Here is a 15,907-nt window from a genome sequence, read left to right as displayed (position 1 = left end):
TCGAAACACATACGCCAGTTTTTAGGACTAGCTGGTTACTACAGAAGGTTCATCCAAGACTTTTCCAGAATAGCAAAACCCTTGACTGCATTAACGCATAAAGGGAAGAAATTTGAATGGAATGATGAACAAGAGAAAGCGTTTTAGTTATTGAAGAAAAAGCTAACTACGGCACCTATATTGTCATTGCCTGAAGGGAATGATGATTTTGTGATTTATTGTGACGCATCAAAGCAAGGTCTCGGTTGTGTATTAATGCAACGAACGAAGGTGATTGCTTATGCGTCTAGACAATTGAAGATTCACGAACAAAATTATACGACGCATGATTTGGAATTAGGCGCGGTTGTTTTTGCATTAAAGACTTGGAGGCACTACTTATATGGGGTCAAAAGTATTATATATACCGACCACAAAAGTCTTCAACACATATTTAATCAGAAATAACTGAATATGAGGCAGCGTAGGTGGATTGAATTATTGAATGATTATGACTTTGAGATTCGTTACCACCCGGGGAAGGCAAATGTGGTAGCCGATGCCTTGAGCAAGAAGGACAGAGAACCCATTCGAGTAAAATCTATGAATATAATGATTAATAATAACCTTACTACTCAAATAAAGGAGGCGCAACAAGGAGTTTTAAAAGCGGGAAATTTAAAGGATGAAATACCCAAAGGATCGGAGAAGCATCTTAATATTCGGGAAGACGGAACCCGGTATAGGGCTGAAAGGATTTGGGTACCAAAATTTGGAGATATGAGAGAAATGGTACTTAGAGAAGCTCATAAAACCAGATACTCAATACATCCTGGAACGGGGAAGATGTACAAGGATCTCAAGAAACATTTTTGGTGGCCGGGTATGAAAGCCGATGTTGCTAAATACGTAGGAGAATGTTTGACGTGTTCTAAGGTCAAAGCTGAGCATCAGAAACCATCAGGTCTACTTCAACAACCCGAAATCCCGGAATGGAAATGGGAAAACATTACCATGGATTTCATCACTAAATTGCCAAGGACTGCAAGTGGTTTTGATACTATTTGGGTAATAGTTGATCGTCTCACCAAATCAGCACACTTCCTGCCAATAAGAGAAGATGACAAGATGGAGAAGTTAGCACGACTGTATTTGAAGGAAGTCGTCTCCAAACATGGAATACCAATCTCTATTATCTCTGATAGGGATGGCAGATTTATTTCAAGATTCTGGCAGACATTACAACAAGCATTAGGAACTCGTCTAGACATGAGTACTGCCTATCATCCACAAACTGATGGGCAGAGCGAAAGGATGATACAAACGCTTGAAGACATGCTACGAGCATGTGTTATTGATTTCGGAAACAGTTGGGATCGACATCTACCGTTAGCAGAATTTTTCTACAACAACAGCTACCATTCAAGCATTGAGATGGCCCCGTTTGAAGCACTTTATGGTAGAAAGTGCAGGTCTCCGATTTGTTGGAGTGAAGTGGGGGATAGACAGATTACGGGTCCCGAGATTATACAAGAAACTACCGAGAAGATCATCCAAATTCAACAACGGTTGAAAACCGCCCAAAGTCGACAAAAGAGCTACGCTGACATTAAAAGAAAAGATATAGAATTTGAAATTGGAGAGATGGTCATGCTTAAAGTTGCACTTTGGAAAGGCGTTGTTCGATTTGGTAAACGAGGGAAATTAAATCCAAGGTATATTGGACCATTCAAGATTATTGATCGTGTCGGACCAGTAGCTTACCGACTTGAGTTACCTCAACAACTCGCAGCTGTACATAACACTTTCCACATCTCGAATTTGAAGAAATGTTTTGCTAAAGAAGATCTCACTATTCCGTTAGATGAAATCCAAATCAACGAAAAACTTCAATTCATCGAAGAACCCGTCGAAATAATGGATCGTGAGGTTAAAAGACTTAAGCAAAACAAGATACCAATTGTTAAGGTTCGATGGAATGCTCGCAGAGGACTCGAGTTCACCTGGGAGTGTGAAGATCAGATGAAGAAGAAATACCCGCATCTATTTCCAGAAGATTCGTCAACACCTTCAACAGCTTAAAATTTCGGGACGAAATTTATTTAACGGGTAGGTACTGTAGTGAACCGAACTTTTCCATGTTTATATATATTAATTGAGATTGATATTTACATGATTAAATGTTTCCAACATGTTAAGTAATCAAACTTGTTAAGACTTGATTAATTGAAATATGTTTCATATAGATAATTGACCACCCAAGTTGACCGGTGATTCACGAACGTTAAAACTTGTAAAAACTATATGATGACATATATATGGATATATATATATATATATAGTTAACATGATACTATGATAAGTAAACATATCATTAAGTATATTAACAATGAACTACATATGTAAAAAAACAAGACTACTAACTTAATGATTTTTAAACGAGACATATATGTAACGATTATCGTTGTAAAGACATTTAATGTATATATCATATTAAGAGATATTCATACATGATAATATCATGATAATATAATAATTTAAAATCTCATTTGATATTATAAACATTGGGTTAACAACATTTAACAAGATCGTTAACCTAAAGGTTTCAAAACAACACTTACATGTAACGACTAACGATGACTTAACGACTCAGTTAAAATGTATATACATGTAGTGTTCTAATATGTATTTATACACTTTTGAAAGACTTCAATACACTTATCAAAATACTTCTACTTAACAAAAATGCTTACAATTACATCCTCGTTCAGTTTCATCAACAATTCTACTCGTATGCACCCGTATTCGTACTCGTACAATACACAGCTTTTAGATGTATGTACTATTGGTATATACACTCCAATGATCAGCTCTTATCAGCCCATGTGAGTCACCTAACACATGTGGGAACCATCATTTGGCAACTAGCATGAAATATCTCATAAAATTTCAAAAATATGAGTAATCACTCATGACTTATTTACATGAAAACAAAATTACATATCCTTTATATCTAATCCATACACCAACGACCAAAAACACCTACAAACACTTTCATTCTTCAATTTTCTTCATCTAATTGATCTCTCTCAAGTTCTATCTTCAAGTTCTAAGTGTTCTTCATATATTCTACAAGTTCTAGTTACATAAAATCAAGAATACTTTCAAGTTTGCTAGCTCACTTCCAATCTTGTAAGGTGATCATCCAACCTCAAGAAATCTTTGTTTCTTACAGTAGGTTATCATTCTAATACAAGGTAATAATCATATTCAAACTTTGGTTCAATTTCTATAACTATAACAATCTTATTTCAAGTGATGATCTTACTTGAACTTGTTTTCGTGTCATGATTCTGCTTCAAGAACTTCGAGCCATCCAAGGATCCGTTGAAGCGAGATCCATTTTTCTCTTTTCCAGTAGGTTTATCCAAGGAACTTAAGGTAGTAATGATGTTCATAACATCATTCAATTCATATATATAAAGCTATCTTATTCGAAGGTTTAAACTTGTAATCACTAGAACATAGTTTAGTTAATTCTAAACTTGTTCGCAAACAAAAGTTAATCCTTCTAACTTGACTTTTAAAATCAACTAAACACATGTTCTATATCTATATGATATGCTAACTTAATGATTTAAAACCTGGAAACACGAAAAACACCGTAAAATCGGATTTACGCCGTCGTAGTAACACCGCGAGCTGTTTTGGGTTAGTTAATTAAAAACTATGATAAACTTTGATTTAAAAGTTGTTATTCTGAGAAAATGATTTTTATTATGAACATTAAACTATATCCAAAAATTATGGTTAAACTCAAAGTAGAAGTATGTTTTCTAAAATAGTCATCTAGACGTCGTTCTTTCGACTGAAATGACTACCTTTACAAAAACGACTTGTAACTTATTTTTCTGACTATAAACCTATACTTTTTCTGTTTAGATTCATAAAATAGAGTTAAATATGAAACCATAGCAATTTGATTCACTCAAAACGGATTTAAAATGAAGAAGTTATGTGTAAAACAAGATTGGATAATTTTTCTCATTTTAGCTACGTGAAAATTGGTAACAAATCTATTCCAACCATAACTTAATCAACTTGTATTGTATATTATGTAATCTTGAGATACCATAGACACGTATACAATGTTTCGACCTATCATGTCGACACATCTATATATATTTCGGAACAACCATAGACACTCTATATGTGAATGTTGGAGTTAGCTATACAGGGTTGAGGTTGATTCCAAAATATATATAGTTTGAGTTGTGATCAATACTGAGATACGTATACACTGGGTCGTGGATTGATTCAAGATAATATTTATCGATTTATTTCTGTACATCTAACTGTGGACAACTAGTTGTAGGTTACTAACGAGGACAGCTGATTTAATAAACTTAAAACATCAAAATATATTAAAAGTGTTGTAAATATATTTTGAACATACATTGATATATATATGTATATATTGTTATAGGTTCGTGAATCAACCAGTGGCCAAGTCTTACTTCCCGACGAAGTAAAAATATGTGAAAGTGAGTTATAGTCTCACTTTTAAAATCTAATATTTTTGGGATGAGAATACATGCAGGTTTTATAAATGATTTACAAAATAGACACAAGTACGTGAAACTACATTCTATGGTTGAATTATCGAAATCGAATATGCCCCTTTTTATTAAGTATGGTAATCTAAGAATTAGGGAACAGACACCCTAATTGACGCGAATCCTAAAGATAGATCTATTGGGCCTAACAAACCCCATCCAAAGTACCGGATGCTTTAGTACTTCGAAATTTATATCATATCCGAAGGGTGTCCCGGAATGATGGGGATATTCTTATATATGCATCTTGTTAATTTCGGTTACCAGGTGTTCACCATATGAATGATTTTTATCTCTATGTATGGGATGTGTATTGAAATATGAAATCTTGTGGTTTATTATTATGATTTGATATATATAGGTTAAACCTATAACTCACCAACATTTTTGTTGACGTTTTAAGCATGTTTATTCTCAGGTGATTATTAAGAGCTTCCGCTGTCGCATACTTAAATAAGGACGAGATTTGGAGTCCATGCTTGTATGATATTGTGTAAAAACTGCATTCAAGAAACTTATTTTGTTGTAACATATTTGTATTGTAAACCATTATGTAATGGTCGTGTGTAAACAGGATATTTTAGATTATCATTATTTGATAATCTACGTAAAGCTTTTTAAACCTTTATTGATGAAATAAAGGTTATGGTTTGTTTTAAAATGAATGCAGTCTTTGAAAAACGTCTCATATAGAGGTCAAAACCTCGCAACGAAATCAATTAATATGGAACGTTTTTAATCAATAAGAACGGGACATTTCAATATAGGTGCCGTAGTTAGCTTTTTCTTCAATAACTGAAACACTTTCTCTTGTTCATCCTTCCATTCAAATTTCTTCCCTTTATGCGTTAATGCAGTCAAGGGTTTTGCTATTCTGGAAAAGTCTTGGATGAACCTTCTGTAGTAACCAGCTAGTCCTAAAAACTGGCGTATGTGTTTCGGAGTTTTCGGGGTTTCCCACTTTTCAACAGTTTCTATCTTTGCTGGATCCATCTTAATACCTTCTTTATTCACTATGTGACCGAGGAATTGAACTTCTTCCAACCAAAATGCACACTTTGAAAACTTAGCGTACAATTCTTCCTTCCTCAATACTTCTAACACCTTTCTCAAATGTTCACCGTGTTCTTGGTCATTCTTTGAGTAAATAAGTATGTCATCAATGAAAATAATGACAAACTTGTCAAGGTATGGTCCACACACTCGGTTCATAAGGTCCATGAACACAGCTGGTGCATTAGTTAAACCAAACGGCATGACCATAAACTCGTAATGACCGTAACGTGTTCTGAAAGCAGTCTTTGGAATATCATCTTCTTTCACCCGCATTTGATGATACCCGGAACGTAAGTCAATCTTTGAATAAACAGACGAGCCTTGTAGTTGATCAAATAAGTCGTCGATTCTCGGTAGTGGGTATCGGTTCTTGATGGTAAGTTTGTTCAACTCTCGGTAGTCGATACACAACCTAAATGTACCATCTTTCTTCTTGACAAACAAAACAGGAGCTCCCCACGGTGATGTGCTTGGTCGAATGAAACCACGCTCTAAAAGTTCTTGTAATTGGCTTTGCAGTTCTTTCATCTCGCTGGGTGCGAGTCTGTAAGGAGCACGAGCTATTGGTGCAGCTCCTGGTACAAGATCTATTTGAAATTCAACGGATCGATGTGGGGGTAATCCCGGTAATTCTTTCGGAAATACATCGGGAAATTCTTTTGCGACGGGAACATCATTGATGCTCTTTTCTTCAGTTTGTACTTTCTCGATGTGTGTTAGAACAGCATAGCAACCTTTTCTTATTAGTTTTTATGCCTTCAAATTACTAATAAGATGTAGCTTCGTGTTGCCCTTTTCTCCGTACACCATTAAGGGTTTTCCTTTTTCTCGTATAATGCGAATTGCATTTTTGTAACAAACGATCTCTGCTTTCACTTCTTTCAACCAGTCCATACCGATTATCACATCAAAACTCCCTAACTCTACTGGTATCAAGTCAATCTTAAATGTTTCGCTAACCAGTTTAATTTCTCGATTCCGACATATATTATCTGCTGAAATTAATTTACCATTTGCTAATTCGAGTAAAAATTTACTATCCAAAGGCGTCAATGGACAACTTAATTTAGCACAAAAATCTCTACTCATATAGCTTCTATCCGCACCCGAATCAAATAAAACGTAAGCAGATTTATTGTCAATAAGAAACGTACCCGTAACAAGCTCCGGGTCTTCCTGTGCCTCTGCCGCATTAATATTGAAAACTCTTCCGCGGCCTTGTCCATTCGTGTTCTCCTGGTTCGGGAAATTTCTAATAATGTATCCCAGTTTTCCACATTTATAACAAACTACATTGGCATAACTTGCTCCGACACTACTTGCTCCGCCATTACTCGTTCTGACACCATTTGTTCCTTTCGTTCTGTTAACCCCTGGTCCGTAGACCTCACACTTCGCCGTGCTATGACCATTTCTTTTACACTTGTTGCAAAATTTGGTGCAGAACCCCGAGTGATACTTTTCACACCTTTGGCATAGCTTCTTCTGATTATTGTTGTTGTTGCGGTTATTATTGTTGTTGGGATGATTGTTGTAGTTGTTGTTGTTGTTGTTGTTGTTGTTGTTGTTGTTGGGCCGTTTGTTGTAGTTGCGATTGATGTTGCGATTGTTGGGATAATTGTTGTGATTATTGTTGTAATTGCTGTTGTTGTTGTATTGGTGATTCTTATCACCGTTTTCCTCCCACTTTCTTTTGACTTGCTTCACATTGGCCTCTTCAGCAGTCTGTTCTTTAATTCTTTCTTCAATCTGGTTCACGAGTTTGTGAGCCATTCTACATGCCTGTTGTATGGAGGCGGGCTCGTGTGAACTTATATCTTCTTGGATTCTTTCCTGTAATCCTTTCACAAACGCGTCGATCTTCTCTTCCTCATCTTCGAATGCTCCCGGACACAATAGGCACAATTCTGTGAATCGTCTTTCGTACGTGGTAATATCAAATCCTTGGGTTCATAACCCTCTAAGTTCTGTCTTGAGCTTATTGATCTCGGTTCTGGGACGGTACTTCTCGTTCATCAAGTGCTTGAATGCTGACCACGGTAGTGCGTACGCATCGTCTTGTCCCACTTGCTCTAGATAGGTATTCCACCATGTTAACGCAGAACCTGTGAAGGTATGCGTAGCGTACTTCACTTTGTCCTCTTCAGTACACTTACTTATGGCAAACACCGATTCGACCTTCTCGGTCCACCGTTTCAATCCGATCGGTCCTTCGGTTCCATCAAATTCCAAAGGTTTGCAGGCAGTGAATTCTCTGTAGGTGCATCCTACACGATTTTCTGTACTGCTAGATCCAAGGTTATTGTTGGTATGTAGCGCAGCCTGTACTGCGGCTATGTTTGAAGCAAGAAAGGCACGAAATTCCTCTTCGCTCATATTCAAGGTGTGTCGAGTAGTCGGTGCCATTTTCTTCAAAATAGTCAAATGAAACGAGTTAATCATATAGAATATCAAGAGTAGTCAATAGTATTTCGTAGCGTAATATGAACTTATTTATAAAAGCTCTTTCTTCATATTAGCGTTTTATACTCTTTAATTCGGGTAGTACCTACCCATTAAGTTCATACTTAGTAGCTAACATACCATTTCAACTACTACAATTCTATATGAAAAACTAATCACAAAAAAAAAAAATCATATTCAAACCTTTATACAATAACTTGCAAACTTACAATACTGCTTTTTTTTACATATAACATGAAATATAGCACATAAAACTTTGATACAAAGTAGCTGCAAAGATAATTCTAGTTAATAAATAAGACGTTCAGCAAAGGCAATAAAGACACGTAATTCATACGTCCAGAAACAAGTCATGCATTCTGGTTTTACTAATATCACTTCCCATCCTTGGTTTTGTGGAACATAACCATTGTGACCGATAGTAATACAATGTGTTGCAATGTCGTCAAAAGGATGAAGGTTACGTAATGACCAACAGTCTCGTAATAACCTAAAAACCTCATTTCTTACCCCAATTACCGACTCCGTCACTTGTGGGAACGTTTTGTTTAATAGTTGTAGCCCGATGTTCTTTTTCTCACTTTGGTGAGAAGCGAACATTACTAACCCGTAAACATAACATGCTTCTTTATGTTGCATGTTAGCCGCTTTTTCTAAATCACGAAGTCCAATATTCGGATATATTGAGTCAAAATAATTTCTTAACCCATTGCGTAAAACAGCATTTGGGTTCCCCGCAATATATGCATCAAAGTAAACACATCGTAACTTATGGATTTCCCAATGTGATATCCCCCATCTTTCGAACGAAAGCCTTTTATAAACCAAGGCATTCTTGGAACGTTCTTCGAATGTCTTACAAACTGATCTCGCCTTAAATAGTTGTGCCGAAGAATTCTGACCGACTCTAGACAAGATTTCATCAATCATGTCTCCGGGTAGGTCTCTTAAAATATTAGGTTATCTATCCATTTTGTGTTTTTATACTGTAAAATAGACAAGAGTTAGATTCATAAAAAATACTTATTAATACAAGCAATTTTTACATATATCATAAAGCATAAGCAGACTATATTACATATATTACACCACACGAATACAACTATCTTATTCTGACTCGCTTGTTTCTTCTTCTTCGGTTTTGGTTCGTTTTGCCAAGTTTCTAGGGATATATGATGTTCCCCTAATACGAGCCGTCTTTTTCCACATTGGTTTAGAAAAACCTGGTGGTTTAGAGGTTCCCGGGTCATTGTTACAACTTAAGGACTTCGGGGGTTGACGATACATATAAAGTTCATCGGGGTTGGAATTAGATTTCTCTATTTTTATGCCCTTTCCCTTATTATTTTCTTTTGCCTTTTTAAATTCAGTTGGGGTAATTTCTATAACATCATCGGAATTCTCGTCGGAATCCGATTCATCGGAGAATTGGTAATCCTCCCAATATTTTGCTTCCTTGGCGGAAACACCATTGACCATAATTAACCTTGGTCGGTTGGTTGAGGATTTTCTTTTACTTAACCGTTTTATTATTTCCCCCACCGGTTTTATTTCTTCATCCGGTTCCGATTATTCTTCCGGTTCCGACTCTTCTTCCGGTTCTTCTTCGGAAACTTGTGAATCAGTCCACGAATCATTCCAATTTACATTTGACTCTTCATTATTATTAGGTGAGTCAATGGGGCTTGTTCTAGAGGTAGACATCTATCACATAATATCAAACACGTTAAGAGATTAATATATCACATAATATTCACATGTTAAAAATATATAGTTTCCAACAAAATTTGTTAAGCAATCATTTTTCAAGTAAACACGGTCGAAGTCCAGACTCACTAATGCATCCTAACAAACTCGATAAGACACACTAATGCAAAATTCTGGTTCTCTAAGACCAACGCTCGGTTACCAACTGAAATGTCCCGTTCTTATTGATTAAAAACGTTCCATATTAATTGATTTCGTTGCGAGGTTTTGACCTCTATATGAGACGTTTTTCAAAGACTGCATTCATTTTAAAATAAACCATAACCTTTGTTTCATCAATAAAGGTTTAAAAAGCTTTATGTAGATTATCAAATAATGATAATCTAAAATATCCTGTTTACACACGACCATTACATAATGGTTTACAATACAAATATGTTACAACAAAATAAGTTTCTTGAATGCAGTTTTTACACAATATCATACAAGCATGGACTCCAAATCTCGTCCTTATTTAAGTATGCGACAGCGGAAGCTCTTAATAATCACCTGAGAATAAACATGCTTAAAACGTCAACAAAAATGTTGGTGAGTTATAGGTTTAACCTATATATATCAAATCATAATAATAGACCACAAGATTTCATATTTCAATACACATCCCATACATAGAGATAAAAATCATTCATATGGTGAACACCTGGTAACCGACATTAACAAGATGCATATATATAAGAATATCCCCATCATTCCGGGACACCCTTCGGATATGATATAAATTTCGAAGTACTAAAGCATCCGGTACTTTGGATGGGGTTTGTTAGGCCCAATAGATCTATCTTTAGGATTCGCGTCAATTAGGGTGTATGTTCCCTAATTCTTAGATTACCAGACTTAATAAAAAGGGGCATATTCGATTTCGATAATTCAACCATAGAATGTAGTTTCACGTACTTGTGTCTATTTTGTAAATCATTTATAAAACCTGCATGTATTCTCATCCCAAAAATATTAGATTTTAAAAGTGGGACTATAACTCACTTTCACAGATTTTTACTTCGTCGGGAAGTAAGACTTGGCCACTGGTTGATTCACGAACCTATAACAATATATACATATATATCAAAGTATGTTCAAAATATATTTACAACACTTTTAATATATTTTGATGTTTTAAGTTTATTAAGTCAGCTGTCCTCGTTAGTAACCTACAACTAGTTGTCCACAGTTAGATGTACAGAAATAAATAGATAAATATCATCTTGAATCAATCCACGACCCAGTGTATACGTATCTCAGTATTGATCACAACTCAAACTATATATATTTTGGAATCAACCTCAACCCTGTATAGCTAACTCCAACATTCACATATAGAGTGTCTATGGTTGTTCCGAAATATATATAGATGTGTCGACATGATAGGTCGAAACATTGTATACGTGTCTATGGTATCTCAAGATTACATAATATACAATACAAGTTGATTAAGTTATGGTTGGAATAGATTTGTTACCAATTTTCACGTAGCTAAAATGAGAAAAATTATCCAATCTTGTTTTACCCATAACTTCTTCATTTTAAATCCGTTTTGAGTGAATCAAATTGCTATGGTTTCATATTGAACTCTATTTTATGAATCTAAACAGAAAAGTATAGGTTTATAGTCAGAAAAATAAGTTACAAGTCGTTTTTGTAAAGGTAGTCATTTCAGTCGAAAGAACGACGTCTAGATGACCATTTTAGAAAACATACTTCCACTTTGAGTTTAACCATAATTTTTGGATATAGTTTCATGTTCATAATAAAAATCATTTTCTTAGAATAACAACTTTTAAATCAAAATTTATCATAATTTTTAATTAACTAACCCAAAACAGCCCGCGGTGTTACTACGACGGCGTAAATCCGGTTTTACGGTATTTTTCGTGTTTCCGGGTTTTAAATCATTAAGTTAGCATATCATATAGATATAGAACATGTGTTTAATTGATTTTAAAAGTCAAGTTAGAAGGATTAACTTTTGTTTGCGAACAAGTTTAGAATTAACTAAACTATGTTCTAGTGATTACAAGTTTAAACCTTCGAATAAGATAGTTTTATATGTATGAATTGAATGATGTTATGAACATCATTACTACCTTAACTTCCTTGGATAAACCTACTGGAAAAGAGAAAAATGGATCTAGCTTCAACGGATCCTTGGATGGCTCGAAGTTCTTGAAGCAGAATCATGACACGAAAACAAGTTCAAGTAAGATCATCACTTGAAATAAGATTGTTATAGTTATAGAAATTGAACCAAAGTTTGAATATGATTATTACCTTGTATTAGAATGATAACCTACTGTAAGAAACAAAGATTTCTTGAGGTTGGATGATCACCTTACAAGATTGGAAGTGAGCTAGCAAACTTGAAAGTATTCTTGATTTTATGTAACTAGAACTTGTAGAATTTATGAAGAACACTTAGAACTTGAAGATAGAACTTGAGAGAGATCAATTAGATGAAGAAAATTGAAGAATGAAAGTGTTTGTAGGTGTTTTTGGTCGTTGGTGTATGGATTAGATATAAAGGATATGTAATTTTGTTTTCATGTAAATAAGTCATGAATGATTACTCATATTTTTATAATTTTATGAGATATTTCATGCTAGTTGCCAAATGATGGTTCCCACATATGTTAGGTGACTCACATGGGCTGCTAAGAGCTGATCATTGGAGTGTATATACCAATAGTACATACATCTAAAAGCTGTGTATTGTACGAGTACGAATACGGGTGCATACGAGTAGAATTGTTGATGAAACTGAACGAGGATGTAATTGTAAGCATTTTTGTTAAGTAGAAGTATTTTGATAAGTGTATTGAAGTCTTTCAAAAGTGTATAAATACATATTAAAACACTACATGTATATACATTTTAACTGAGTGGTTAAGTCATCGTTAGTCGTTACATGTAAGTGTTGTTTTGAAACCTTTAGGTTAACGATCTTGTTAAATGTTGTTAACCCAATGTTTATAATATCAAATGAGATTTTAAATTATTATATTATCATGATATTATCATGTATGAATATCTCTTAATATGATATATATACATTAAATGTCTTTACAACGATAATCGTTACATATATGTCTCGTTTAAAAATCATTAAGTTAGTAGTCTTGTTTTTTTACATATGTAGTTCATTGTTAATATACTTAATGATATGTTTTCTTATCATAGTATCATGTTAACTATATATATATATCCATATATATGTCATCATATAGTTTTTACAAGTTTTAACGTTCGTGAATCACCGGTCAACTTGGGTGGTCAATTGTCTATATGAAACATATTTCAATTAATCAAGTCTTAACAAGTTTGATTGCTTAACATGTTGGAAACATTTAATCATGTAAATATCAATCTCAATTAATATATATAAACATGAAAAAGTTCGGGTCACTACATATGCTCACTAACAGCTACCTCAACATCTGGTAGAATTTCATCATTAATATGTTCAATAATAGGTGGCTCAACATCTGCTTGAATTTCATCATTAACATGCTCATCCAACACTACACTGTCTTGGGTGTTAACATTATCTCCTTGCCTCTGAGAAGATTCACCATATTCTAATGCAAGATTCCTACAAAGACTAACATTTTTAACACTATGCTTTGTAACACTTGATTTATTGACAACTGGCTCATCTTCTTCAATATCCTCAATGATAAGTTTCTTTCGATTCAATGGACTCATTGAGGCATATACATTACTCCAATCATGTTCACTATACATCCATATTTCTTTGTGATCATCTACATACTTACTCAAGTTTAACACATCCTGATCACTACCAAAATCTTGTAATCCATAATCCAAATCAGTATTTGGTTTTAAAAAGTGTAATAATATCAAACTCCTACCATCGTACCCAAGTTCCTCAATAATATCATTCAACATTATCACAGACCATGTATCAATGTCAATAAGATCAATATATGTGACCTTACCATTGATGTATTCCCTTCCAGGTTTGCTTGTAAAATAACCACCATGGTGAAGCTTAATCGGAAAATACTGTGGATAATGAGCTGAAACAAAAAAAATAATTACTATTAAAAAGATAGTCTAATTATATGGATAACTAGGGTTAACAAAATTAAACAAATGCATACCGTATACGTCTACAAGATCGTAATCAACACCTTCTGGTCTAATTCTGTAAAGATCTTCAGCCATTGTCGTTCGATTTAGGTTACAATTTCAGTTCAAGGGTTTAGCATATGTTTCAATTTCAAGGGTTTATTAGGTACGATAGTTAGGTGAGTGTATTAATAGTCCCTGAGGTTTGATTCAATCAAGAAATTGCAAAATACCGATATTACCCATCACGTTTTTGTCACATGCGTCCACTAAACGGTTTAATTAAACGGTCGTCAGAATTAGGGACTAAATCAGCTCAAGTTACATACGACAAGGATCAAGTCCATCAAAAATAAACCATAGGGACTAAACATGCTTTTTGATACAAACCACAGGGACCGTTTCAGCAATTTTGTCATGATAAAAATTATGGTCATGTTAGTAATAATGTTAATAATAATAATAATGATAATTTCAATAAAAATAATAATTTTAATAAAAATGTTAATTTTAATGATAATACTAATTTTAATAAAAATGCTATATTTAAAAATAATAATACTTTTAATAATAATGATAGTAATAATAATACTGAAAATAATAATAACTATAATAATAACAATTTTACTACTAATGATAGTAACTTTAATAATAATACTTTCTTATATATTTAATAACCAAAATTTTAAAGTTTAATCCTAATTCGATTATACTTGCATTACAATCGTGAAATAAACATATTAACTTTATATTCATATCCATAGTTTATTTATAATAATTATAGCCATAATCATGAATATTATCATATCGTTAACCATATTTTTAATTACTTCATAGTACTTTTCATATATATTTTCATACTTGAAACTATACTTATAATTATGTCATTTATTATCATTAAACTTTTGATCCACAAACATAATCATAATAACATGAATTTAATGTAAATTTCATAACAATAAGAATAATAACTAATAATAATAATAACAATAATAATATTAACTAATAATAATAAGGTAGTAATAATAATAATAATTTTGGTAATGAATTATACCTTCCAAAGCTTTTCTGAAAAAATGCCCCAAACCGAGCTTGAACCCACGACCTCTAGCTCACTCACAAACACCCTTAACCATTACTCCAATTCGTTTTTCCTGATTAAAACACATTCTCATTTTATTTAACCCGTTTATTTTTCTGGTTCTATTTCTTCTTCATCCTCACAAATTAAATCGATCAAGACCAAAACCAATCCTTCAATCGAGTTAAATCTTTTAGTTTTAAGATTTAAAATGGGCACAGAAACAATTAGTGGTGATAAAAAAAAATTAAAAAAAAATACAGCCATAGCTGCTGTCGCAGCTTCAATATAAAAAAAAATTAATGATTTCGCATTTGAGGTTGTTTTGGACAAATCTTACAACATGAACTAGGTTATAAATGGTTCGTATAAACTTTCTGAATCATCAATTTCAACAGAAACATCGAACCGATTATAGATTTTGCGATAAACACAACTTTTGACTTTTTTAGAAAATATCTTTGACTTCAAAATTCGAACTCATTATGAAGAATTGGAACTTGGTATTTTGCAGTTAGTTTGAGTAAACGATTCCTAATACTTCTACAATTTTAGATTTTGAAAATTTACTCGAAACTGAGCAATTGCTTTTTCATAGTTCATGAACATGAATTAAAAATCAAAATTCGAATTCTAAATCATTTTAGATAAAAATTTCAACATGAAATAGATAGTAAATCACTCCAAGAAACTTTTTGAATCATCCATTGATCCAGAAACATCAAACCCATTACGAATTTCTTGATGAACAAAACTGTTGACTTTTTAATTTTAACTTTGACTTTACAAATTCGAAGTTAATAAAAAGAATTGAAGCATGAAAACTTACAGAGAGTTTAAATAGATCATTTCTAACAACTTT

Source organism: Rutidosis leptorrhynchoides, chromosome 10, assembly GCF_046630445.1.
Source record: "Rutidosis leptorrhynchoides isolate AG116_Rl617_1_P2 chromosome 10, CSIRO_AGI_Rlap_v1, whole genome shotgun sequence".
Lineage (NCBI taxonomy): Eukaryota > Viridiplantae > Streptophyta > Magnoliopsida > Asterales > Asteraceae > Rutidosis > Rutidosis leptorrhynchoides.
The sequence above is the reverse complement of the archived record's forward strand: the minus strand, read 5'-3'. Positions refer to the sequence as shown.